General features: G+C 40.9%; 1 protein-coding gene across 2 annotated transcripts in view; it reads left to right on the forward strand.

The window, feature by feature from the left end:
• The window catches only part of Ash1l (ASH1 like histone lysine methyltransferase), a 139,448-nt gene that overhangs the window by 917 nt on the left and 110,855 nt on the right, over positions 1-27,676 (forward strand). The gene's annotated exons all lie outside the window — the stretch shown is intronic.

Consider the following 27,676-nt stretch of genomic DNA (forward strand, 5'->3'; position numbering starts at 1 on the left):
TTTAAGAGAATAATTTCTCATAATCTCTATAATGAACAGGGACTTTATGACATCGGTTTATAGTAACAATTTATATTAATTAGTATGAGGTTTTTGTACTCAGAAGGCTCTTTTTGATTCTGTGTGAAAACATAGACCCCCCCCATTTTACAAAATAGGAAATTGAAACATAAAAAGGTAACTTTTTTAAGGTCACATGTTAGGTTGTTAATAAAGTTGGAATTAGAACTCATATTTTGACTAATGTAAAATAGTGTAGTCACCATATTATAGTGCCTTAAGAGTTCATTATTGGCATATATGTGTATATTAAAAAGACAAGAGCATATATGATTGATTGGATTATATTTGAGAGAAACCAAAGTGGCAAATATACCTATAGAATACAGGTTATTTTTATTACATGTGATCTATATGATATGGGGTTTTATGACTGTATTGTTGTTTATCAAGGAAACACAGCATTTCTGACAATTTTGCATATATGTTTGAGATAAGAAAGGTTTCTGTGAGCTAACTTGTACCAGGGTAGTTGCATGCATGCTGACAGTTTTTTGTTTTTGATCCTGGAGGTTAAACTCAGGGCCTGCTAAGTAAGCACTCCTGAGCTACACTTGCACCTGGATAGCTTAACTTTACAAGAGAAAGGATACTCTTACATTATTCAACAAATTTTTATTGACTATCCACTCAATAATTTGCCCCTGTCTTGGGATGAGAATAATCAAGAAGTCATTATTGAAATAGCATAGGTGCATATGAAGGTAGTTGTCTTAACAGTCTTATTTATGTTAGGATGAATGAGTAGACAAGACATTGTGGAATTTAAACCAGCAAATATAAAAAAAAAATCTATTCCATTTGGAGGAGACTTAGATCTTTTCAACCATTTTATATGGAAGAATACAAGAGTATTTAAGAATCTTAACAGAGTGGCCAGTTTGTGATGGAGTGTGCCTTCTTTGATATTTTCTTTTGGCATTTATGAGTGAACTGCTTTCAGGATCTGGGAATTATTGATAAATATGCCTCTGGATTTTGGAACTTCTTGGCTGGACTGAAGAAATTCTTAAAAGCTTTAATTTTGTAGTAAGGATTTATGAATAGAAGGAAAGAGTGCTTAAACTAACTCACCTGTACTATACAAAATAGAGTGTTTCTTGATATGCAAGCTTAGTTCTTTGTTTTTTGGGGGACGCCACTTAATTCTTCTGAGAATTCTGATAAAAGACCAATTAGAATATGAGCATAAGGACAATCATGAATTATGCATATAATATCAAGAATTCACAACTGTAATGAAATAAAGCCAGGTTGCATTGATCTTCAGAAGCTTATTTCTGCAATGTTAGTACATGATCCTGAGTTATGTTTGATGAGGCATAATGTTGGACAAGAACCTATGGCTTTTTCATTGTCTTGTTTTTTTTTTTTGGTCAGTTGTGGGTCTTGAACTCTGGGCCTGGTTGCTGTCCCTCAGCTCTTCAGCTCAAGGTGAGCGCTCTACTACTTGAGCCACAGCACCACCTCCGGTTTTCAGGTGATTAATTGGAGATAACAGTTTCACAGACTTTCATATATGGGCTAGCTTTGAACCGCAATCCTCATATCTCAGCCTCCTGAGTAGCTAGAATTACAGGCGTGAGCCAGCGGTGCCTAACAGCTTTTTCATTATCTTTTCTCAAACTCTTAAAGTAAACTCATATTTTTTCGTATGTCCATTGTGACTAAAGTGGTTCAAAGGTATTTTTTTTGATAGGGGTGAATTTGTATTACTTCTGGGTAAGGACATATGAAACATGAACATGTGAGCCAGGCACTGGTGGCTCATGTGTATAAGCCTAGCTACTGAGGAGGCTGAGATCTGAGGATCATGGTTCCAAGGCAGCTCAGGCAGGAAAGTCTAAGAGACTCTTAGCTCCAGTAAGCTACTCAGAAAAAGCTAGAAGTGGCACTGTGATTCAAGTGGTAGAGTGCTAGCCTTGAGCAAAAGCTCAGAGACAGTGCCTACACCCAGAGTTCAAGCCCTGGGACTGGCAAAAAATAAAAATGGAAAAATATATTAATATCCTCTGATGTTTTTCATTAAGGGAAGTGTAGTTTGAAAAGGAGGCAAACGTTAATTTTATTCCTTACCTTGTTTTGGTCCAAATTTCTACAGTGATTTTATATAAAAGGTCTTAATATTATGTTGGGTTTTACATTTATTTATTTATTTTGTTGGTCATGGAGCCTGTACTCTGGGCCTAAGCACTGTCCCGGAGCTCTTCAGCTCAAGGCTAGCATTCTACCACTTGAGCCACAGCACTACTTCCAGCTTTTTCTACTTATGTGTTGCTGAGGAATCGAATCCAGGGCCTCATGCATGCAAGGCAAGCACTCTACCACCTTCCCAGCCTCTTTATATATATTTAGAAAACCCATCTAGAGGTAAAATTCAGGAAACATTTGACAGAACACCCATGACTTTACTATTGGAAGTTAACAGTACTATATTTGTATGTGTGCATGTGTGCACATATGGGTGTGCACATGTGCTGAACTCTGGGCCTGGTGCTGTCCTTGAGTCTCTTTTGTGCTCGAGGGTAGAGCTCTACCACTTGAGCCACAGTGCTACTTCCAGCTGTTGTTGTTGGTAGTGGTGGTGGTCATAGGGTTGAACTCTGGGCCTAGGCACTGTCCCTGAGCACTGTCTCTTAAGCTCAAGGCGAGCACTCTACCACTTGAGCCACAGTTCCACTTCCAGTTTTGTGGTGGTTCATTGGAGATAAGAGTCTCACAGGTTTTCCTGCCTGGTCTGGCTTTTAACTGTGATCCTCAAATCTCAGCCTCCTGAGTAGCTAGGATTACAGGCATGAGCCACCGGCCCCTGGCAACTTCCAGCTTTTTCTGGGTAGTTTATTGGAGACAAGAGTCTCACAGATGGACACTGGTGGCGGTAGTGTGCTCATTTTGAGCTGAAGATCTGAGGGACAGCGCCCAATCAAGCCCCACAACTGACAAAAAAAAAAAAAAAGTCTCACAGACTTTTCTTTCCAGGCTGGCTTCAAATCTTGATCTTCAGATCTCAGCCTCCTAACTAGCTAAGGTTACAGGTGTGAGCCACCAGTGCCCAGCTCAGTACTGTATTTTAAAAGCAAGAAATTGAGGAAGGCATCTTATTTTAGTATTTTATTTTATTTTATTATTTTTTTGGGGGGGGGGAGGTCCAGTCATGGGGCCTGAACTCTGGGCCTGGGCACTGTCCTTCAGCTCTTCAACTCAAGGCTAGCGCTCTACCACTTGAACCACAGCGCCACTTCCAGCTTTTTCCTTTATGCTTATGTGGTGCTGAGGAATCGAACCCAGGGCCTCATGTATGCAAGGCAAGTGCTCTACCACTGAGCCACCTTCCCAGCCCCTTATTTTGGTATTTTAATAGTATAAGTTATTGTACTTAGTGAGATAATGGAGAGATCTTAGTGAAAAATACTTTGGGTCTGGGAATGTGACTTACTGGTAGAGTGCTTGTCTAGTATACATGAAGCCCTGGGTTTGATAAAAACCCGGTAGTGGTGCTGTGGCTCAAGTGGTAGAGTGCTAGCCTTGAGCCAAAAAAATCTTAGGAACAGTGCCCAGGCCTTGAGTTCAAGCCCCAGGACTAGCAAAAAAAAAAAAGGGAAGAAGAAAAAAAAAACTTTTATCTTTCTGTATTGGTTTGAACACTTTTGAAAATGTCATAGTCCAAGTGGTAGAGTCCTGCCAAGGAAGGGTACTGTCCTGAGTTCAAACCCCAGTATTGCTAAAAAAAATTTTTTTTTAGTGTTTAAACATATTGTGTATCAAGTACAGATTAACCTTCTAGTTGAGATCCTCCTGCCTCAGCATCCAAGTCCTAAGATTATAGGCATGTGTTATCATGCCTGTATCGTATTTGCTATTATTTCAGTTATTGCTCGTCTACAAAAGAGCATTTATCAAAGTAAACTTCTCTAGTATATATTTTATTTTGGAGTTAATATATTTAATTGTATTTTTTGTGTGTATGTGGTTCTGGGACTTGAACTCAGAGCATGGACACTGTCCTTGAGCCTTTAGGTTCAAGGCTAGAGTTCCACTTGGGCTTTTTTGGTGCGTGATTGGAGCTAAGAATCTCATGTACTTTTCTGCCTGGGCTGGCTTTTTGAACAGTGATCCTCAGACTCCTGAGCTAGAGATTACAGGTGTGAGCCATTGGTACCAGGTTTAATGTACTTTTGAAAGTGTATATAAATAACTTCCTTATGAGTAGCTAGGGTTAAAAGTGTGAAAGTGTTATATGTACAGCTTCCTTATGTGTGTGTATTAGGTTTTAGAATACTATTAACCTTATTTTTCTCACATATAAATTCTAATTTGGGTTCTGTTTTTGTTTTTATTTTTAACCTTCTTAGCAATCACACATTTTTTGTTTGTTTTTGCCAGTCCTGGGGCTTGAACTCAGAACTCGGCATGGGCACTGTCTCTGAGCTGCTTTTGCTCAAGGCTAGCATGCTACCACTTGAGCCACAGCACCACTTCTGGCCTTTTCTGTTTATGTAGTACTGAGGAATTGAACCCAGGGCTTCATGCATGTTAAACAAGCACTCTACCACTAAGCCACATTCCCAGCCCAATCACACCTTTTTTTTTTTTCCCCCCCAGTAATGAACAGAAATGTATTTACTGTGTGAACTTTGCTTGAATGAGAACTCTTTTTTTTTTAATGCTGGTTCTGGGGCTTGAACTCAGGGCCTGGATGTTGTCTCTGAACTTTTTAGTTTATCTTTCAGATAAAGTCTAATGATAACTTTACCTGGGACTTGAACTTCCAGACTTTTATCTCTACCCTTAGTAGCTGGCATCACCTGTGGTGTGTGTGGTGTGTGTGTGTGTGTGAGAGAGAGAGAGAGAGACAGACAGACCATGCCAGCTTGTTTTTGAGATGGTTTCAGTTACTTGATCTTATCCCCTGCCCCACCTCCACCCAGTGAGTAGCTGGGATGACTGGTATGTCTTTCTCTGTCTCCATTTGGAAATATTTTGAAGGTAGCGAAGGTGATAATTTGTTGATGAGTTGATTGTGAGTTCGGAGTAAATGAAGAGTTAAAAGATGTCTCTAGTTATTGCCTAGTTGGCAGTTGGATGCCTACTGAGATAAGGAACACTGTGGGAATAATACATTTGAGGGGAGTATAGAAATTAAGAATTCGGCTTGGATATTCTGACATTTCTGTTTAAAGGATGAGACATTGAATGGACAGTTGAGATACTATGCAGTTGGATTGAGATATACTAGGCAGTTGGATGTACTTAGTCTCTTGAAGTTGGGGCAAATGAACATTTGAGAATTGATCAAGATAAAACTAGAGTTGGGGCTGGGAAGGTGGCTTAGTGGTAGAGTGATTGCCTTGCATGCATGAGACCCTGGGTTCAATTCCTCAGCACCACATAAGCAGAAAAAGCAGGAAGTGGCACTGTGGCTCAAGTGGTAGAGCACTAGCCTTGAGCTGAAGAGCTGATGGACAGTGCCCAGGCCCAGAGTTCAGGCACTATGACTGGCAAAAAAAAAACTATTTAGAGTCTTGGGACTTGATGAAATTACTTGAAGACTAAGTGTAGACTGGGAACAATTGAAGGTCTTGGGCTGAATCATAGTATAGTCTTGATGCTTCACCAAATCTTTTTTTTTTTTTTTTTTTTGGGTCCGGTCGTGGGCCTGAACTCTGGCCTGGGCGCTGTCCCTCAGCTCTTCAGCTCAACGCTAGCGCTCTACCACTTGAGCCACAGTGCCACTTCCGGCTTTTTTCTTTTTGCTTATGTGGTGCTGGGGAATCGAACCAGGGCCTCATGCATGCAAGGCAAGCACTCTACCACTGAGCCACCTTCCCAGCCCCATGCTTCACAATATTTACCAAGTAAGGGCTAAAAGAGATTTCTCTTCCTCCTTCCTTCCCCCTTTTCCACTTTCCTCCCTCCCTTTCTTCTTTCCTTCTCTCTTTCTCTTTTTTGTTGTTTAAGGGGTTTGAACTTAGGGCCTGAGTGCTGTCCCTGAACTCTTTTGCTCAAGACTAGAGCTCTACCACTTTGAGCCAGTGCTCTGCTTCGAGTTTTCATGGAGTCCCATGGACTTTCCTAACCAGACTGGCTTTGAACCGCAATCCTCAGATGTCAGCCTCCTGTGTAGCTAGGATTATGGGCATGAGCCATCTGCACCCAGCTTCTTCTCTCTTTCTCTCTTTTCCTCTTTCTTTGTTGTTATTGTTGTTGTTTGCTACCAAGGCTTGAACTCAGGATTGCTCATTCTTGCTGAGCTTACTTGTTCATATCTAGGGCTCTACCCCTTAAGCCACCCCTCCAGTCTGTCATTTTGCTGCTTAATTGGCAGAGTTTCACTGATTTTTCTGCCCAAATCTGGCTTTGAACCTTTAGCCTTCTGAGTTGCTAAGACTGCAGGCATGAGGCACTGGTGTCTAGCGAAAATCTTCCTGGAATTTTTTTTGTTTGTTTGTTTTTTTTTGGGGGGGGGGGGTCTGGTTGTGGGGCCTGAACTCTGGGCCTGGGTGCTGTCCCTCAGCTCTTCAGCTCAAGGCTAGCGCTCTACCACTTGAGCCACAGTGCCACTCCCAGCTTTTTTCTTTTTACTTATGTGATGCTGAGGAATCGAACCCAGGGCCTCAGGCATGCAAGGCAAGCGCTCTACCACGGAACCACCTTCCCAGCCCCTGGAATTTTTTTTTTTTTCAGTCCTGGGGCTTGAACTCAGAACTCAGGGCATGGGCACTGTCCCTGAGCTGCTTTTGCTCAAGGCTAGCATGCTACCACTTGAGCCACAGCACCACTTCTGGCCTTTTCTGTTTATATGGTACTGAGGAATTGAACCCAGGACTTCATGTATGCTAGGCCAACACACTACCACTAAGCCGTATTCACAGCCCTCTTTTGAAAATTTTAAAATTACTTTCTTTCCTGGGTAGAAAACCTAACAAGTATTAACTAGTTGAGATGTAGACATACAAAAATAAATATAGATGATACTTTAAAAAATGACAAAAATCATCCAGGCACCAGTGATTACAGGCTCATAGGTATAATCCGAGCTACTCAGGAGGCTGATATCTAAGGATTGCTGTTTGAAGCCAGCCTGTGCAAGAAAATCCTAGAGACTATCTCCAGTTAACCACTTAAAAGCTAGAAATGGAGCTGTGGCTCAAGTTTTAAGAGTACTAGTCTTGGGCAGAAATCCTGGAGACAGTACTGAGGCCTTGAGTTCAAGCTCCTGCACTGGCATACACACAGACACACACATGACAAAAATCAAATATATGGCACAAACTTTGTGTCTCAGTAGTTCACTAGTCGACTACCTATTTTATATGAAATTAAGAACTTGAGTGTCTCTTTCTACTTGGTTACTCTGAAAAGATGGCTAAAGTTGTTATTGCCTTCCTAGAATTCCATTGTTAAACACCACATGAAACAAAATACGAGTTATAAAATAATGAGATACCAAAAATATGAAACTTTATTAACACAGTAATCACTTATAAACAGCCTCATTTCTTAATCTACTTGTTTTTTGGCATTTTCAGACTTTAAAGAACACAGTTTTCACCTGTATACCTATTGAGTCAACACATCTGATGTGTAGAATACATGTCTAAGATTCAATTCTGATAAATGTTAGGGACTTAATATAGGTTAGCCTAATATACTACACATTTTAGCATATTTTCTCAGTGTAATGTGTTTTTAAGGTGCTAGGAGGAATAGAAATGAGAGACACTATAGACATTCACAATATAAAAGCCATTTGTTGGTGATTAAAAAGCTCATCAGAAATAATTCTTTTTGGGCTTGGGGATTTAGGTCAATGGAAGAACACTTGCCTAGAAAGTGCAAGGCCCTGAGTTCAGTCCTCAGCTCTGCCAAAAAAAAAAAAAATAAAAAATTAAAAAAATTATGTTTTTGGTACTGGGGTTTGAATCCAGGGCCTATGCTTGCAGTAGGCAGGTACTCTACCACTGAGCCATGCCTCCAGCCTTGTTTTGCTGGTCTACTATTTGAGCCATGCCTATGGTCTGGCTCTTTGCTGGCTAATTTTTTTTTTACATTAAAAAATTTTTATTATAATGGTGATGAAGAGGGGTTTTACAGTTATGTAAGTTAGGTAAAGAGTACATTTCTTTTTGAACAAAGTCACACTTTCCCTTGCTTTTTCCCAGTTTTTCCCTCCCATCCCCACACACAAGTTGTATAGTTCATTTTCAACATAGTGTCCAGTGAGTGCCATTGCTGCATCTGTTTACCCTTGCTGGTTATTTTAAAGATGGAATTTCAGACTTTTCTATTTGGGCTTGTCTCAGACCTCATTATCAGCCTCTTGAGTAGCTAGGATTGCATTTATAAACCACTGGTTCTTGCTTTGCAAGTTAAATTTAAGATAAGGTCTTGCCTGAATGTGTACCTGGACTGCAATCCACCTATTTTTTGCTTCTCATAGTTGTTGAGATGACAGGCATGTCATCATGGATATGGAGGCTTTTCTACCTGGCCTGGCTCTGAACCTCTGTCCTAATCTCAGACTCCTACATAATTTAGGATGGCAGGTGTGTACCACAGCAGCAGCAGGAGTCTCACAAACTTATTTTCTGGCCTGGACCATACTGTGACTTCTAATTCTCAGCCTCTCAACTAGGTTGGATTACAGGTGTGAACCACTAACCTGGCTTATTAGATACAATCTTGAAAGAACATACTCTCTTTTTGAGTATACAACCTCATATTGGCCAATCCACCTCCACCATGAGGATAATGATGAGCCCATCTGTTGAACTGGCACTATGTGAAACAGGCTGGTAGTTTTGAACTATGTCAGTCCCAGAAAAAGTTAATTCAAGAACATTGAGGGAGGGGCTGGGAAGGTGGCTCAGTGGTAGAGCGCTTACCTTGCATGCCTGAGGCCCTGGGTTCGATTCCTCAGTACCACATAAGCAAAAAGAAAAAAGCCGGAAGTGGCGCTGTGGCTCAAGTGGTAGAGCACTAGCCTTGAGCTGAAGAGCTGAGGGACAGCGCCCAGGCCCAGAGTTCAGGCCCCAAAACCAGACACCCCCCCCCCCAAAAAAAAAAAAAAGAACATTGAGGGAAAGCATTTCTTAGATATTAAGAAAAATTAGCTTGCATTATTTACACAAGGGAGATTTTATTGTTACAATTCTGCATATTTACAATGTATTCCAGTCTCACTCTCCCTAGGGGATACATTTCTAGTAACAAAATATTTCCCAGTGTTTATCCTTGTTGTCCAATAGAAGTCATCAGGGAATTTAGGACTTTTTTCATGGATGATTTCTTTTTCCTCAAGTTATAGACCCATCATGTAAAGCATGCTGTGCCCATTTGACCCAGTCTCAAGTAAATAGAAACCTTTGTACCCTTTCCCAGGTAGTTAGAATAACAGTACCAGAAATTTTGGAATAGTTTAGAAGCAACCTACTTCAGTAAAACTGAAGTAGTTTTGTTTTTAAAATTGTATTGTCTTTAAGTAGTTGTACAAAGTGGTTTCAGTTCAGTAAAACTAAAATTGTTTGGATGTATTTGACATATAAGGGAAGCAGAGATAAGAGCATTGCTGTTCTATGCTAGCCTGGACAAAAAGAAAAACTCTTATCTTGAAAAACAAGCTCTTATCTTGAAAAACAAGCAAGCATGGATGCCAGTGGCTCACCTCTATAGTTCTCAGAAGGCTACAGCGCCACTTCTGGTTTTCTGGTCGTTTATTGGAGATAAGAGTTTCATGGACTTTCCTGCCCGGGCTGGATTTGAACCATGATCCTCAGATCTCAGCCTCCTGAGTAGCTAGGATTACAGGCATGAGCCACCAGCGCCAGGCTTATAATTTTATTCGTTATGGTTTAGTACTCCATTCTGTTATATGTACCACATTTTCTTCATGCATTCATAATTGATTCCATACTTTGACTATTATGAGTAGTGCTGCTCTGTACATGGGTGTGCAAGAATCTCAGCCACGTGTGTTGACTTAGATTCCTTCAGATGTATCAGAATGGAGTTCATGTGTGGTATAGCAGAATCATATAATAATACATGTGTGAGAGTGTGAAGTCCACATTACTACTGGGGCTTGAACTCAGGGCTTCATATACTCTTGCTCTCTTTTTTTCTGGACATAGCTGATGTTCTATCATTTGAGTCATACCTCCAGTCTGACATTTTGTTCATTAATTGGATATAGTCTCTTAGACTTTTCTGTCTAGGCTAGCTTTAAACCAAAATCCTCAGATATCAGCCTCCTGAGTAGGTGGGTTACAGATGTGAGCTACTGTTACCCAGTCAATGTGATTTGTATTTCCTTCCTTTCTAGAATGCTGAGCATTTCATTATGTATTTCTTAGCTCTTTGTATTTCTCTTGAAAAATGTCTGTTCAGTTCATTTGCCTTTATTTTGTTTTAGTGCTGGTCCTAGGTTTTTAACTCAGGGCCTAGGCATTGTCCCTGAGCTTTTGTGCTCAAGGCTACCACTTCTACTGTTTGAACCACAGCTCCACTTTCAGATATTTGGTATTTAGTTGGAGATAGAGTCTCATGTGAGGTGCTGTTGCCTGAGGCTGACACCTGTAGTCCTAGCTACTCAGGAGGCTGAGATCTGAGGATCATGGTGCAAAGCCAGCTTGAGCAGGAAAGTCCTTGAGATGCTTGTCTCCAGTTAACCACCAGAAAACCGGTAGTGGTTGGCTGTGGCTCAAGTGGTGGAGTACTCCTGTTGATCTGAAGAGCTCAGGGATAGTGCCCAGGCCAGGAGTTCAAGCCACACGACCAACAACAACAACAACAATAAAAAGTCCCACATTCTGTGATTTTCAGTTTTAGAATTCAAATTCTCAGAACTGATTCCTCAGATTCTGAGTAGGTAGAGCCATCAGTGCCCAGCTTAATTTACTTTTTTATTAATCGGAGTATTCTCTTGGTGTTTTATTTTTCAAGCCCTTTATGTTTTCTGGATAATAATCTTTTATCTAATGACTAGTTGGCAAAGATTCTCTGCCATTCTTTAGATTCTGGAGATTATGTCCTTTTTTGTATGGAAGCTTTTTAATTTGATGCAATCCCATTTTTCAGTTGTTGTTCTATTTTCAGAGTAATTTAGGTTCTGTTCAGAAAAACATTACTTAAACCTTTAAGCATTTTGAGGGGAGAGTGATTCAGTCATGGGATTTGAACTTAGGGCCTGGACACTGTCCCTGAGCTTTTTTGCTCAAGGCTAGCATTTTACCACTTGAGCCACAGCACCACTTCTGGTTTTCTGGTTGTTAATTGGAGATAAGAGTCTCATGGACTTCTCTGCCTGGGCTGGCTTTGAACCGCAGTTTTCAGATCTCAGTCTCCTGAGTAGTTAGGATTACAAGCATGAACCACCAGTGCCCATTTTAAGCAGGTTGTTGTTGTTGTTTTGTAATTTCTTCTAATAGTTTCTGGTTTCAAATTAAGATTTTTTGTTCATTTGGAATTGAATTTTGTACTGGTGGGATAAAGTGGTCTGGTTTCAGTCTTCTGCATGACGCTATTAGTTTTCCCAATACCATCTGTGGAAGATACTATCTTTTCTTTTTGTCACCTGTAAAAATCAAATGTTTCTAGCAGTGTGAGCTTATTTCTAGATCTTCCATTCCATTGATCTGTGTCTGTTTTTGTGCCAGTATCAGGCCTTTTTTGTTGTTGTTTTTTCAACTAGTTCTGTAGTATTATTTGAAGTCAGGAATGATATATCTAGTATTGTTCTTTTTGCTCAGGCTTGCTTTGGCTATTTGAGGTCATTTGTACTTGAATTTTAGGATTTATTTTTCTGTTTCTGTGAAGAATGACATTGGAAATTTTTTTTTGCATTCTACCTGTAGAAGCTTTTGATATGATAGCCATTATTCAACTGACCCACAAGCATGGGGAGATCTTTCCATCTTTTTATGTCTTCACTTTCTTTAGTGCTGTATAGTTTTCATTGTGGTGGTCTTTCACCTCCATCATTAGGTTAAATTCCTAGTTTAAAAAAAAATTCTTTCGAGATTATTGTTAGTGGGATTGTTTCCCTTGTTTCCTTATTTTTCGTGTGTGTGTGTGTGTGTGTGTGTGTGTGCGCGCGCGCGCGCGCACTTGTTTTTGAGGATTAAACTTAGAGCCTTACTCTTTTGCTCAGCTTTCTTGCTAATGCAGGCACTCTACCACTTGAGTCTAGCATTTTACCAGTTAAATGGAGTCTCTCAGACTAAATTTTTGTTGTTGTTGGTGGTGGTCATGGGGCCTGAACTCTGGGCCTAGGCATTGTCCCTCAGCTCTTCAGCTCAAGGCAAGCTCTCTACCACTTGAGCCATAGTACCATTTCCAGCTTTTTCTGCTTTTGTGGTGCTAAGGAATTGAACCTAAGCCCTCATTCATGCAAGGCAAACACTCTACCACTGAGCCACCTTCCCAGCCCCCTAGATTGGTTTGAAACGGCTATCTTACAGGTCTCATCCTTCGAGGTAGCTAGGGTTATAGGTATAAGCTACCAGAGCCCAACTGCTGATTTCTTTCTTAGTCTGTGCATTGCTGGTATATTGAAAAGTTATTGGGTTTCTTTTGTTCTTGTTGTGCCAGTACTGGGACTCCATTATCAGGGACTAGGCACTGTTCCTGAGCTTTTTTGTCTAATGCTAGTATGCTACCACTTGAGCCACACTTCTTTTTTTTTTTTTGGTCGGTCATGGGGCTTGAACTCTGGGCTTGGGCACTGTCCTTCAGCTCTTCAGCTCAAGGCGAGCACTCTACCGCTTGAACCACAGTGCCACTTCCAGTTTTCTGGTGGTTTATTGAAGATAAGAGTCTCATGGACTTTCCTTGCCCAGGCTGGCTTTGAACCCTGATCCTTAGATCTCAGCTTCCTCAGTAGCTAGGATTACAGGCGTGAGCCACCGGTGCCCAGCTAAGCCACACTTCTTTATTTTTTTTTGGTCAGTCATGGGGCCTGAACTTGAGGCCTGGGCACTACCCCTCAGTTCTTCAGCTCAAGGCTAGTGCTCTACCACTTGAGCCAGACTACCACTTCTGGCTTTTTCTGCTTATGTGGTGCTGAGGAATTGAACCCAGGGCCTCATGCATGCAAGACAAGCACTCTACTACTGAGCCCAGCCCCAACTTCTTGATTTAGTTAATTGGAGTTGAATCTCAGACTTTCTTGCACAGGCTGGCTTCGAACCATGATCCTCTAATCTCACCCTCCTGAATAGCTAGGATTATAAGCTCGAGCCACTGGCACTCAGCAGCTATTATTGGTGGTTTTTTTTTTGGTTTTGGTTTTATTTTTTTGCTGGTCTTGGGCTTGTACTCTGGGTCTGGATGCTGATTTGGGCTTCTTTTGCTTAAGGCTAGTGCTCTACCACTTGAGCCACAGTGTCACTTCCACTCCTGGCTTTTTCTGTGATTAATTAGATAGAGATAAGAGTCTTGCCTGTGCTGGCTTTGAACTGTGATTCTCAGATCTCAGCCTCCTGAGTAGCTAGGATTTCAGGAATGAGCCACCAGCACCAAGAAGCTTATTTTTTCTACCAGTCCTGGAGCTCGAGCTCAGGGCCAGGGCTTCTTTGCTCAAGGCTAGCACTCTACCACTTGAGCCACTTTTGACTTTTTCTGTTTATGTGCTACTAAGGAATTGAACTGAGGGCTTCCTGAATGCTAGGTAAGCAGTTTACCACTAAACTACATTCTCAGCCCAGCTATTGTTTTTTTTTTTAATGTTAATATTTTTGGTTGGTTGTGGGGCTTGAACTCAGCCTGGACACTGTCCCTCAGCTTTTCAGCTCAAGGCCAGCACTCTACCATTTGAGCTACAGCACCACTTTCGGCTTTTTAAAATTTATGTGGTGCTGAGGAATAGAACCCAGGGCCTCATGCATTCAAGGCAAGCACTCTACCACTGTGCCATCTTCCCAGCCCCTTAATATTTATTTTTAAATTTATACTTTTTTGTTGGTTGTGGGGCTTGAAGTCTGTCACTCAGCTCTTCAGCTCAAGGCTAGCATTCTACCACTTAAAGCCACAGCGCCACTTCTGGTTTTCTGGTGGTTTATTGGAGATAAGGGTCTCATGGACTTTCCTGTCCAGGCTGGCTTTAACCTATGATCTTCAGATCTCAGCCTCCTGAGTAGCTAGGACCACAGGTGTGAACCACTGGTGCCCAACATAGATCTGAGAATTTTTTTTTGATGTACTCTTTAGGATTCTTTGAGTACAGGATATCATCTGCAAATATACATAGTTTAATTTTCATTTATTTCCTTTGTCTTGCTTTATTGCTCTGCCTAAGAATCTTAGCATTACATTGATTAAGAGGGAAATGATGACCAAGTACTGGAGGCTCATGCCTGTAATCTTAGCTGTTCAGGAGGCTGAGATCTTTGGATTGCAGTTCAAAGCCAGCCTGGGAAGGAAAGTCCACAAGACCCTGATCTACAATTAACTACCAAAAAGCTGGACATGGAGCTGTCACTTGAGTGGCAGAGTACTAGCCTTGACCAACAAAGCTCAGAGACAGTGCACAGGCCCTGATCAAAAGGGGCCGGGGGGGGGGGGGGGGGGGGGGGGGAAGGGAGGAGGAAAAGGGAGAAAGAAGAAGAGAATGGAATTTTATCACTATATTGACTAAGAGTGGAAAGAGTAGCCACTCTTGTTTGTTCAGACTTTAGAGGAAAAAGTTTCTTCCTACTTAGGAAGATACTTGCTGTAGGTTTGTCATTTATAGTCTTTACTATAAATGTTGAGGTATGTTTCTTCTACTCCTACCTTCTTTAGAGGATGTTGAATTTTATCAAAGGCTTTTCCTGCATCTGTTGAGGTGATTTGCAATTTTTTCCTTAATTCTGTTTATGTACTACATTATGTTAACTGATTTGTGTATGTTGAATCATTCTTACATCACAGTAATGAAATCAACTTAATCATGGTGTATTATCTTTTTATTGTTCATCAGATATTTATGGAATATTTTTTATATTCTGGGTATGTTGTGATGATACAGCATTGAACAAGGCAACAAGATTTTTATTCTCATGGAAGGAATGGTTTAGTGGAAAATACAGATATTAAAGATATAATTTACTAGTGTAATAAGTGTTAAGAGATTTCAATTACGGATATGAGCACAGAGAGATCTATTCTAGTGTATGGGTTAGGAAATGTTTCCTTGAAGGAGGGGCCTTAAACTGAGTGGAAAAAATAGAAGTTTTCCAGTAAGGGTAGAAGAAAGTTCCAAAGTGAGAACTAGGTTCTAAGGGAGAGAAGACACATATTTGGGAACTGAAAAGTACTTAGAACACTTGTATCATTCCTGTTGTTTGGTTGTCATTTGCCTCTGCTCTACTCACAGCATAGAGGGAAATGGTGTGACAAGTTACAAGTTGGACATGTTAAAACAAAAAATAAGTACCGATGATGTGTGATGAAATAGTATTGTAAAATTTTTCATGAATACATTGAATTCTGACAGTTCCTATTTCCATGATAGTAATGAGAGAGAAAAAAACATTGTCCAAAATTAATCTTGTAGACATGGAATCTCAGCCTGTGCATTTGTCTCCAGTGTATTAACATTTGTACCATAATGCAGGACATTAAATTAGAAGTTGTGATCAGAATTGGTGATTTTTATATCGCACAATAAGAATTGGTGATTTTTATATCGGACAATAAGAAAACATCTAAAAGTTTTAAGTATGAAATTATAGATTTTTATTTATTTACTTATTTGTTTTTGTGCCTGTCCTGAGGCTTGAACCCAGGGCCTGGGGGCTCCCTAAGCTATTGTGCCTAAGGCTAGTGCTCTACCATTTGAGCTACAGATCCACTTCCAGCTTTTTTGCTGTTTAATTGGAGATAGGAATCATAGACTTTACCGCCTGGGCTGTCTTTGAACCACCATGATCCTTAGAGCTCAGTCTCCTGAGTAGCTAGGATTACAGATAGGCCTCACCTGTGCCCAGCTCAAATTGTTATTCAAAATACCTTTTGGACTCCACACTGGTGGCTTACTTGTAATCATAGCTACTCAGTAGATTGAGATCTGAAGACCAAGGTTTGTAGCCAGCCTGGCTAGACAACTCATAAACTCTTTATCTTCAATTAGCCAGCAAAAAACCAGAAGTTTTGTAGCTCAAGAGGTAAGTGTCAGCCTTAGTGAAAAAGCCAAAAGAGAGTTCAAGGCCCTGAGTTTAACCCCAGTACCAGCAGAGGCAGGTATAGATACAACACACACATGCGTGTGCATACGCAGAATTTTTCTGGTTGGAGCTTGAACTGGAGAAAAGGTGCTGTACGAGGAAGTTAGAGGTCTATTGCTTTCATCTGGCTAAGTATTTTTTTGTTTTGAGTGGGCAGTTTAGTGGCAGTGAAATTGGAAAGAAGTGGGTATAATCACAAATGATGTACTCGCAAGTTTTGGTATAAGGGGATGATGGTTGGAAATAAGGGAATTAGGAGAGACAGGCTGATTGCCAGGTTTCTAACTTGAGCAACTGATGGCACTGAATATTGGAGGAGAGATAGACTTTGTCAAGGTACTGGAGTGATATATTGTCTGGAGCTTAAAAAAAATTGTAAGTTACCATATAAAGGTGGCTGACACCTCCAGTCCCAGCTACTCAGGAGGCTGAGCTCTAAGGATCCTGGTTTGAAGCCAGCCCATGCAGAAAAATCCATGAGTCTCTTACTTCCAGTTAACAAACAAGTAGCTAGAAGCAGAGATGTAGAATACCAGTGTACAAAGTTGGAGGTATGGCTCATTTGGTAGAGTGCCAGCCAGTGAGTGAAAGCATCAGATACCAAGTTTTAGTCCTTGTCTTGAATCTTTTAAAAAAAAAAAAAAAGGAAGAAGTGCTAGCATTAGCTCAAAAGCTCAGGGACAATGCCCTAGCCCTGAGTTCAAGCCCCACAACAGCACCAAAAAAGAAAAAAAAATCCTAAGTTATGCAAGTGTGATTTATTACCCAAGGTATGATTCAGAGTAGGAGAAGATGGATCCCCAAGGAGTTCTAACATTTAGAGGGCTGGCAGACCAGATCAGAAAATTATATAAAACTGAGTGAAGCCGGACACCAGTGGCCCACTCCTCTAATCTTAGCTACTCAAAAGGATGAGAACTGAAGATCAACATTCAAAGCCAACTCAAGCAGTAAAGTCCATGAGACTTTTTTTTTTTGCCAGTCCTGGGACTTGAACTCAGAGCATGGGCACTGTCCCTGAGCTTCTTTTGTTCAGTCCTGGCACTCTACCACTTGAGCCACAGTACCACTTCTAGCTTTTCCTCTTTTATCTAGTACTGAGGAATTGAACCCAGAGCTTCATTCATGCTAGGGAAGCACTCTACTGCTAAGCCACATTCCCAGACCCCTATGAGGCTTTTATCTCCAATAAACTACCAAAAATCCAGAAGTAGAACTCTACCTCAAGTGGCAGAGTGCTAGTCTTGAGCAAAAGAAGCTCAGGGACAGGGCTCAGGACTGGCACCAAAAAACAAAACAAGCAAAAAACAAAAACCACACAATAACAAACCTGAAGGAAGCCAGAAAGTGACAGGTAATTAAATTTTACTCTCATGGAAGTTTTATTTATCATGGAACAAATTGTGGCTTATCTTCATTTTCTTTTCTTTAGTAGTACTGAACTTAGAACTCAGGGCATTGCGCTTGCTTGGTAGTTGCTCTATCACTTGGGTCCTTTTGCTTTTATTTGTGGATAGGATCTCACATTTTTTGCCCTGGCATATACTTGGACCACAGTTATGTCTCCATAGCAGCTATGACCATGAGTATATGCTATTTTGTTATTATTCCTGACTTGTCAGTTAAGATGCAATTCTTGCAATTCTTCACATTTTGCCTGGGGGCTAGCTTTTTAACAGCAATTTTCCCAGTATCTGGAAATACAGGTATAGTTCATTGTACCTGGCCTTTTCCCCTCCCTCCCTCCCTCCCTGCCTTCTTTCTCCTTTCCTCTTTTTCTTTCTTCCCCCTTCCCTTCCCTCACCTCCTCTCCCCTCCCTTCCCTAATCAATCCCAGGGCCTTGCACATGCTAGGCATGCTCCACCACAGAACAAAATCTCATGTTTTCTTTTAGTTTTATCTTGTTTCAATTGACATAATATTGAGATATTTATAGCATAAAGTTTACTATCTATATAGTGATCAAATTAACTTTTTTTTTTCCTTTTGTCAGATGTGGGGCTTGAACTCTGGGCCCAGCACTGTCCCTGAGCTCTTCAGCTCCAGGCTAGCACTACCACTTGAGCCACAGTGACACTTCTGGTTTTCTGGTGGTTAATTGGAGATAAGAGTCTCACGGACTTTCCTTGCCTGGGCTGGCTTTGAATCGAGATCCTCAGATCTCAGCCTCCTGAGTAGCTAGGATTACAAGTGTGAGCCAATGGTGCCTGGCTGCTATTTTATGTATGTACTCACTGGGTGAGTGAGTGGCTCACCGCTATTATTCTAGCTCTCAGGAGGCTGAGATCTAAGGATTAAGATTTGAGTTGGCAAGCAAAGTCTTGAATGATTCTTATCCCCACTTTACCAGCAGAAAATCAGAACTAGGCCAGGCGCTGGTGGCTCACACCTGTAATCCTAGCTGCTCAGGAGGCTGAGATCTGAGCATCAGGGTTCAAAGCCAGCCCGGGCAGGAAGTTCCGTGAGACTCTTACCTCCAGTAAACCACTCAGAAAACTGGAGGTGACGAAGTGGAAGTGGTCAGAACTGGGGTCATGGCTCAAGTGGTTTAGTGTGAACCATGGGTGGAAAAAGCAGACTTTGAACTCAATGTGAGGTGCTGTCCCCTGAGGGTTTTTTTGCTCAAGGATAGTGTGCTCTACTACTTGAGTAACAGTGCCACTTCCAGTTTTTTTTGTTAATTGGATTTGAGAGTCCCACAGACTTTCCTGCCTAGGCTGTCTTCAAACCATGGTCCTCAGATCTTAGCCTCCTGAGTAGCTAGGATTATAGGTGGGAGCCATCAGTACGTGCTAAATGTATCTTCTTCTCTCCTTCTCCCTCCCACTGGTGCATTTTAAAGGAAATTTATATTTTGGTGAAATTAAGTTTTACCAAATTTTTTATGTTAATCATGTTTCTAGTATAAAAGTCTATGTAACTCAAGGTCAGAAAGACTTTTTCCTCCATTTTCTTCTAGAATTTTTCTAGTTTTCACTCTTAAAGTTAGGTCTTTGGCCCTCTTAGTGTATGATGTGAGTTCCTTTGATTTTTTTTTTTTTTTTTTGCTTTTTCAGACAAATATCCAGATAAATATCAAAAAATTACTTTAACTCCAAATTGCATTAAATCTAAATGGTCATTTTTCTTTTCCATGGCTCTGACCTTAGTACTATGTATATGCTGTGCAAGTAGTCTACCATTGAGCTAGAACAGTTCTAAGTTCTTTCATTGGCTAGCTTTACAGTCTTAGAGACAAATCACTATTTAGTCAGCTCTAATCAAGTTGAGACCTAATCAGCACTTTTTGCTCATTTTATAGATGAGCAAACAAGCTTTTCCATTTAACAAAATGAGAATAGCAATCAGCCTAATTTGATAATTTTGAAATGAAATAGTACATAATACTAGGTATTGACACTTAGTAGGCCTAAGATAAATATTAATGGAATTTAAAAAAATATTCTGAGATGCTCAACAACTCTGTTATTTTGACTTCTTTGGGTATGTTTGATAACATTTAATAAATGTAATAATTGTCATTTGTTGTCAGATTTTAAATTTTTTTTTTTTTTTGTCTGTCATGGAACATGAACTCAGGGCCTAGACACTGTCCCTAAGCTCTTTTTGCTCAAGGCTAGCACTCTACCACTTTGAGCCACAGCAACACTTAGGGTTTTTAAGTGGTTAATTGGAAATAAGAGTCTCGTGGACTTTCCTCTTCTGAGTCGGGCTGACTTAAATACATAATGCTCAGATCTCAGCCTCCTGAGTAGCTAGGATTACAGGCTTGAGCAACCAGAGCTTTTTTGTTGGTGGTGGTGGTAGTGGTCATGGTGGGGCTTGAACTCAGGGCCTGGAGCTGTCCCTCGGCCTCTTTGTGCTTAAGGCTAGAGCCACAGGGTCACTTCCGGTTTGTTGTTGGTTTTTGCTGGTCCTGTGGCCTGAACTCTGAGCCTGGGCACTGTCCCTCATCTCTTCAGCTCAAGGCTAACACTACCCTTGAACCATAGCGCCATTTCCAGCTTTTTCTGCTTATGTGGTGCTCAGGAATAGAACCCAGGGCCTCATGCATACAAGGCAAGCACTCTACCACTGATCCACCTTCCCAGCCCCCAGTTATTTTTGAGAGGTTAATTGGGGATGAGTTTCATGGGAACTTTACTGCCCTGGCTGGCTTCACATCTCTATCCTCAGATCTCAGCCTCCTGAGTAGCTAGGATTATAGGCTTGAGCCGATACCCAACTCTTTTTTTTTTTTTTAACTCAGTACAGGGGTTTTTGAACTTAGACTCTGGACCTTGTGCTTCAAGTTAGTGCTTCAAGTCTGAGCCAGACTTTCCACTCTTCTTTTTCACTGGCTATTTTTGAAATAAGGTCTGGCTTACCCCTCACCCACCCTTCCCTGTGCAGACAACTCCTACGACTCTTTTTTTTTTTTGGTCAGTCATGGGGCCTGAACTCTGGGCCCAGGCGCTGTCCCTCAGCTCAAGGCTAGAGCTCTACCACTTGAGCCATAGCCTCACTTCTGGCTTTTTCTGCTTATGTGGTGCTGGGGAATCGAATTCAGAGCCTCATGCATGCAAGGCAAGCACTCTACCATTGAGCCAACTTCCCAGCCCCTCCTAGGACTCTTACCCACCTATTTTACACTTACTGTCATACAGGCAGATGCCACACTCTCAGCTTTTCCCACTGAGAATTGAGTCTGCATGATTTTTCTGCTTGGGCTAGCTGCAGTTGTGATCCTCTCCATCTTACCCGCCCAAGTAGGTAGTGAGGATTACATCAAGTTTTAAACTTTTGTTTCAACAAGTTTCTTTAGTATGTTGAAACATTAAAAATATACTTATATACCTAGACAAAAATAGCAAAATAATTCATGAATAGAGGCTTATGAAGTAGTAAGATATAATGACTGCATGTATTTTGAAGGCACAACTGAGATTTTGTTGACAAACTACATGTGTGTAGCATGAGAGGAAGGGGTCAAGGATAATTACAGGTTATTAGAAAAAAATATGTTATAGCTTAGATCTTTTTAAAGTCTAATCAGATCATTTCGCGTCACAAAACTTCCTGGCTTTTGTACCTTAAAGCCAAATTTCTTACAAGATTAAGGGTCTGTGCAAAAATTGCTACATGCCCTTTTACCTCTTTTCCTATCAATCTTCTTACTCAGATTCAAAGGTAAACAAAGGTCTTCTTTCTGTTTCTTCTTTTGTACTAGACCTGGGGCTTCATCTCAGGGCCTGAGCATTGTCTCTCAGCTTTTGTACTCAAGGCTAACACACTACATTTAAATCACACCTCTACTTCTGGCTTTTTTTTTTTTTTGTCAGTCATAGGGCTTGAACTCAGGGCCTTGGGCACTGTCCTTGAGCTCTTTTTTTGCTCAAGGCTAGGGCTCTACCACTTTGGAGCCACAGTGCCACTCACTTCTGGTTTTCTGGTGGTTAATTGGAGATGAGACTTTCCTGTCAGGGCTAGCTTTGAATCAGTATCCTCAGATCTCAGCCTCCTGAGTGGCTAGGGTTACAGTAATGAGCCACTAGTGCCTGGCCATCACAGCCTTTTAACAGCTTTTTTTGAGTTCTACATTCTTAGTATAGCCCAAGAATGTCTTTTGCAAGTTTTTCTCATTTATTTTTCCATTTTCATCTCGTGTTGTTACTCCCCAGAGTAGTTAAATCTGTTCATCTTAGGGACTTTTTGCACATACTGTTACTCTGTTTTACCCATGTTTTGTCTGTCTTTTCTATGAAATGCTTCCATGAGAGAGAGAGAGAGAGAGAGAGAGAGAGAGAGAGAGAGAGAGAGAGAGAGAGAGTGTGTGTGTGTGTGTGTGTGTGTGTGTGTGTGTTTGTACTGGGGCTTGAACTTGGAGCCTGGGCACTATCCTGTAGAATTTTTTGCTTGAGGCTGATGCTTTCCCACTGGAGCCACATCTCCACTTCTGGCTTTTTGCTGGTTAATTGGAGATAAGAACTTCATGGACTTTCTGTCCCAGAATAGCTTTGAACTCTGCCATTCATAGATCTCAGCCTTATGAGTAGACATGCACCACTGGAACCCGGCTTTCATTAGCTCTATCCTTAACTCCCCTTTGTTGCTTTGATATACTACCTGATGGTGATGTCTTCTGTTATTTACATCTGTTGTAGTTTACAATTATTTATATTAGTAGGTTATCTTCTTCCTCCTCTAAAATTTAAAGTTCAAGAGAACTGTATCTGTATGACTTATATCTAAGAGTATCACAATTCTCAAGGTATATTTTGAAGCTCTCAGAAAATACTTGTTGAATTAATGAAGGGATACTTTAAGGAGTAATGAATCCATAAAGTTGATTATCAGATGGTTAGAGGTAGTAAAAAACAAACAAACAAACCAATAGAATATGTCACCCTAGAAACAGCAGAAAGAAGTAAGATCCGTCTGAAGTGGTCTTTTTAAGGGAGTATATTTAGTAATTAAGAGGAGCCAGGGAGATTTTTCTATGCCTTTTATTGGCCATCAGAGTATTTGTCCACCTGTAACAAGGGAATAATACCTATCTACCTTATAAGTTTTAAATGTAAATGAGATATGTAAAACATTAAGCATAGAGCTTTGCACATAATAAAAATTAGGGTTATAGGGCTGGGCAGGTGTCTCAGTGGTAGCACACTTGCCTTGCATACATGAGTCCCTGGGTTCGATTCCTCAGCACCACATAAACAAAAAGAAAAAAGCCAGAAGTGGCGCTGTGGCTCAAGTGATAGAGCGCTAGCCTTGAACTGAAGAGTTGAGGGACAACTCCCAGGCCCAGAGTTTAGGCCCCACGACCGGACCTCCCCCCCCCCCAAAAAAAAAAAATTTAGGTTTATATTTGGAACTTTTTTTTTCTTTTGCTGGTTCTGGGGCTTGAACTCTGGATCTGGGCACTGTCCTGAAGGTTAGCATTCTACCATTTATGCCACAGCGCCACTTCCAGCTTTTTCTGAGTAGTTTATTGGAGGTGAGAGTCTCATGGACTTTCCTGCCAGGGCTGGGTTAGACAGTGATCCTCAGATCTCAGCCTCCTGATTAGTATTACAGGTGTGAGCCACTGGCACTCAGCCCTTTTATTTCTTTTTTTTTTTTTTTTTTGTCGGCCGTGGGGCTTGAACTCTGGGCCTGGGCACTGTCCTTCAGCTCTTCAGCTCAAGGCGAGCGCTCTACCACTTGAGCTACAGCGCCACTTCCGGTTTTCTGGTGGTTTATTGGAGATAGGAGTCTCACGGTCTCTCCTGCCCGGGCTGGCTTTGAACCGCGATCCTCAGATCTCAGCCTCCTGAGTAGCTAGGATTACAGGCGTGAGCCACCAGCGCCCGGCTTGCCCTTTTATTTCTTTTACTAATGCTAAGTTCGGTGTTAGGACTAATTTGTAGTACTTACATTTATTGAGATTGTTTTCTAGTAGTTTGCATTCAAATTTAAAAAGTACTCTATGAGGCAGTGGCAGATAAGCTCATGCCTATAATCCTAACTTATTCAAGAGGCTAAAATTCAGAGGCTCATGATTCTAAGCCAGCCCATAAAAGTCTGTGGAACTCCATCTCCAGAATAACCAGCAAAAGGCATACTGGAAGCACAGGTCAGGTGGTAGGGCACCTGTGAAAGAAGCAAGCCAGCCAACCAGCAAGCAAGCCTAGCCCTGGGTTTAATCCCTGTACCGGTAGGAAAAAAAAAAAAAAAAAAACCACTTGTGAAACGTGTACAAAATTTGTATATATGTGAAATAGAAATGCTTAAATTTTGTATGTGGAACTTTCTTACTGTGATTTTCATTGTACTGCCTAAATGGATATACAGAATAAGCCCATAGGCAATACTGTCAGTTTTCCTCCTTGATCCATGTAGGAAAACATTTTTTACAGATATTTTGTTTATACACATTTTTCTAGAGGAGTGATCATTGTTTTCAAATTAATCTCTTTTGTTTATTGATATCCTATTATTTAATAATACATGCCACTTAGTTTCAAGTTTAATTCAACATTTAGGATGATTATCTGCTATGTGGCAGATACTATTCTAAGGGTGCTAGGATACAACAGCAAACTAAACAAATGTTTGTTTCCTGGTGGGGTTTAAATTTGGATGGAAAGATAGAGACAAAAATACATTGTATACCAAGTAGAAAGAAGAGCCTTTGGAGTAATTAAACAATAGGCGATGTGATGGACTTTTTCTATTTTATACACAATTGTGATGAATGTCTCTTCTGTAAGGTTACATTAATGCATAGAAAATCAAAGGAACTGAGTTGTATTTGAGAAACAGACAGGTGACCACTGTTCTCTCTCCTTGGAGATTGATTGGGCATGGAAACAAGGTAGAGGGATTTAGGGTAGATTAGATAATATTTCTTTTTTTTTTTTTTTTTGGTCGGCCATGAGGCTTGAACTCTGGGCCTGGGCACTGTCCCTCAGCTCTTTAGCTCAAGGCAAGTGCTCTACCACTTGAGCTACAGCGCCACTTCCGGTTTTTCTGGTGGTTATTGGAGATAGGAGTCTCACGGTCTCTCCTGCCTGGGCTGGCTTTGAACCGCGATCCTCAGATCTCAGCCTCCTGAGTAGCTAGGATTACAGGCGTGAGCCACCGGCGCCCGGCGATTAAATAATATTTCTACATTAATAGGTTTTTTGTTTTTATCAGTCTTGAGGCTTGAACTCAGGGTCTAGGTATTGTCCTGAGGTTTTCACTCAAGGCTATTGGTCTACCACTTTGAGCCATAGCACCACTTCCAGTTTTCTGTTTTTAATTCGAAATAATAGTTTCACAATTTACAGCCTTTCCTGCCTGGGCTGGCTTTGTACCATAATCCTCATATCTCAGCCTCCTGAGTAACTCAGATTACAGATGTAAGCCAAGGGCACCCAGCTTTAATAGTGTTTTGATTAGAGGAGTGACATGATTTGAATTATACTTTCAAAAGGACATTTTGGTGTTGAGTTCAAGACTATGAATGATAGCCAGGCACCTGTGGCTTATGCCAGTAATTCTAGCTACTCAGAAGGCTGAGATCTGAGGATTGTGTTTTGAAGCCAGCCCATGCAGACGCTTACTCCAATTAACCACCAAAAAGCTAGAACTGGAGGTATGTTTCAAATGCTAGAGTGTTAGTTTTGAGCACAAAAGCTGAGGAATAGCTCCTAGGCCCTGAGTTCAAGCCCTGGCGCGCGCGCATACACACACACACACACACACACACACACACACACACACACACACACACACACACACACACACACACACACACACACACACACACACACACACACACACACACACACACACACACACACGACTATGATGGATGTTCATACTGAAGCCAGGATATAGTTAAAGATTATTGTATCTTAGATACTATGATCACTTGGATCTGATAATTGTCAAAATAATGAGAAATATTTAGATGTTACACATATTTTGAAAGTGAAACTGCCATAAGAAAGTCAATTAGAAAATTTGTATCTCAGAATTTTTATTTTTTGCCAGTCCTGGGCCTGGGCACTGTCCTGAGGTTCCTTTTTTTGCTCAAGGCTAGCATTCTGCCACTTGAGCCATAGCAACACTTCTGGCTTTTTCTGTTTATGTGGTACTGAGGAATCAAACCCAGGGTTTCATGCATGTTAAACAAGCACTCTACCACTAAGCCACATTCCTAGCCTGATTTAAAGATTTATGGTTGGTGTATCTATTTAATGAAAGCAAGAAGCCTATGGGGAGCATAAGTTTCAGGTGTGAATAAAGAAAAAGATGGTTTTACATGTCACCTTTGTTGTGCCTGTTTAAAAGGTAGAGGTGTGGATTATGTGGTAAAACAGGAAAGAAATTCAAGTATCCTTGGTCCTTTCCATACTTAGAAATCCTGGAGAGGGGGGGGAAAAGCAGTAAAGAAGACTTAGGTTGATTTAACATTACGGATTAAAAATCAAGGCAAGTTTTCCAGAAATCAAATGAAAATTGTTCTCCTATATCAATTCTTTTTTTTTTTTTTTTTTTTTTTTGGGTCCAGTCGTGGAGCCTGACCTTTAGGCCTGGGTCCTGTCCCTCAGCTCTTCAGCTCAAGGCTAGTGCTCTATCACTTGAGCCACAGCGCCACTTCCGGCTTTTTTCTTTTTTTCTTTTTGCTTATGTGGTGCTGAGGAATCGAACCCAGGGCCTCATGCATGCAAGGCAAGCGCTCTACCACTGAGCCACCTTCCCAGCCCTCCTATATCAATTCTTATTGATAGGTCAAGTAAGAAGACGACTATGCTGCCTATAGTGGTGGAGGCAAGAAGTTTATGAATTTCAGATTAACAGGCTACATAGGAAACTCAAGGCTAACCTATACCATATATTCTCAACAAAAGAAAAAGAAAAAAATATGTGGAGGATCAGAGAACTGATTGTTGTATATAGCAATGTAGAGGTCACTGCTGATCTCTAACCAGCAGTTTGTGTGGTGAGGTGTCAGTGAAAATGTGACTCGAGTGTCATAATAACAAGAACATGCGAATTTGAAGACAGGGTCTTTAAGACAACTCTTTAAAGAAGTTTTATTTATTTTTATACTTACAGATAAATTACTTAGACCATATTATCCTCATTCACTTTCTTTAGCCCACCATCCCCACTGGTACTTATTTCCCATCAGAGCCTGTTTCACTTTTCTGTCAGTCTTTTTTGTGTGTACACACACACACACATACATAACGTACATGTCCATGAATTTGTATGTCTTTCAAGTCTAGTTTCCACAATCAGAAGCATACAATAGTTGGCTTTTGTTCTTGATTCTCTTGCTCAGTATGGTGATGTCCAGTTCAATCCTTTTTCCTGCAAATAACATGGTTTCATTTTTCCATATGTCTGTGTAATATTTCATGCTACATATATATACAATATCTTTTTATTCTCTCATCTGTTGTTAGGCTCATTAGCTATTGTTTAGGTGTTTTGAATGGTGAGGCAGTACACATGGTATCTTTCTTATGTATCTAGTGGGGAGACATGTTGTTCCATTTAATACTGGTCAGGAGTATAAGGTGAAATGGGTAAGCTTGGTTGCTTTTCTTAGACCAGCCTTAATATATAGGGGACCAAAAGAATGTATGATATGATTTGGAGGCATGTTGCTGGTAAAATCAGATACTTTAATAATTTTATAGAAAGCCAAATAATCAGCATCTATGAAGAAAAAAGTTGTATGTATTTTTTTTTTCTAGTCCTGGAGCTAGAACTCTGGGCCTGGTAGCTGTCCCTGAGCCTCTTTGTGCTCAAAGCTTGCATTCTACCACTTAAGCTGCTCCATTTTTGTTTTTTTCTGAGTAGTTTATTAGAGGTAAGAGTCTCAGGGACTTTCCTGCCCCAGGCTGGTTGGATCCATGATCCTCAGATCTCAGCCTCCTGAGTAGCTAAG

The sequence above is a fragment of the Dipodomys spectabilis genome, unplaced genomic scaffold (assembly GCF_019054845.1).
Source record: "Dipodomys spectabilis isolate Male_0828 unplaced genomic scaffold, ASM1905484v1 ptg000069l, whole genome shotgun sequence".
In the NCBI taxonomy this organism is placed as follows: Eukaryota; Metazoa; Chordata; class Mammalia; order Rodentia; family Heteromyidae; genus Dipodomys; species Dipodomys spectabilis.